This window comes from Sinocyclocheilus rhinocerous, unplaced genomic scaffold, assembly GCF_001515625.1.
Source record: "Sinocyclocheilus rhinocerous isolate Xijiao unplaced genomic scaffold, SAMN03320098_v1.1 scaffold561, whole genome shotgun sequence".
Classification (NCBI taxonomy): domain Eukaryota; kingdom Metazoa; phylum Chordata; class Actinopteri; order Cypriniformes; family Cyprinidae; genus Sinocyclocheilus; species Sinocyclocheilus rhinocerous.
The window spans coordinates 1,676,089-1,676,401 of record NW_015641041.1 but is presented as its reverse complement, the minus strand read 5'-3'; the positions used below and the strand labels follow the sequence as shown (position 1 = coordinate 1,676,401).

General features: G+C 48.9%; 1 protein-coding gene across 1 annotated transcript in view; it reads left to right on the top strand.

The window, feature by feature from the left end:
• The window catches only part of LOC107754378 (DCC-interacting protein 13-beta-like), a 14,656-nt gene that overhangs the window by 2,093 nt on the left and 12,250 nt on the right, over positions 1 to 313 (top strand). The gene's annotated exons all lie outside the window — the stretch shown is intronic.

The window sequence follows — 313 nt, the reverse complement described above, 5'->3', positions numbered from 1 at the left end:
TCTATCTATAAAAAATCAAAACGACGGTGGGGGTCGGTGCAGCGGTGGGCAAGTGACGTAACCGGTGTTGTGGCTTAACACCGGTATCACCGTCAGCACCGTCTATCGCTGCAGTGTGTGTGTGTGTGTGTGTGTGTGTGTGTGACCGCAGGGAGTGAGGCCATCACTCGTGTGGCAGGTGTTCTCTCTTGCAGGTTGTTTGATATTTGCCATGATGGCGTGATCACCTGATCACATGACCTTCATCACTTGCCTTAAGGGGTCATATGACGTTGCTAAAAAAGAACATTATTTGGTGTATTTGGTGTAATGC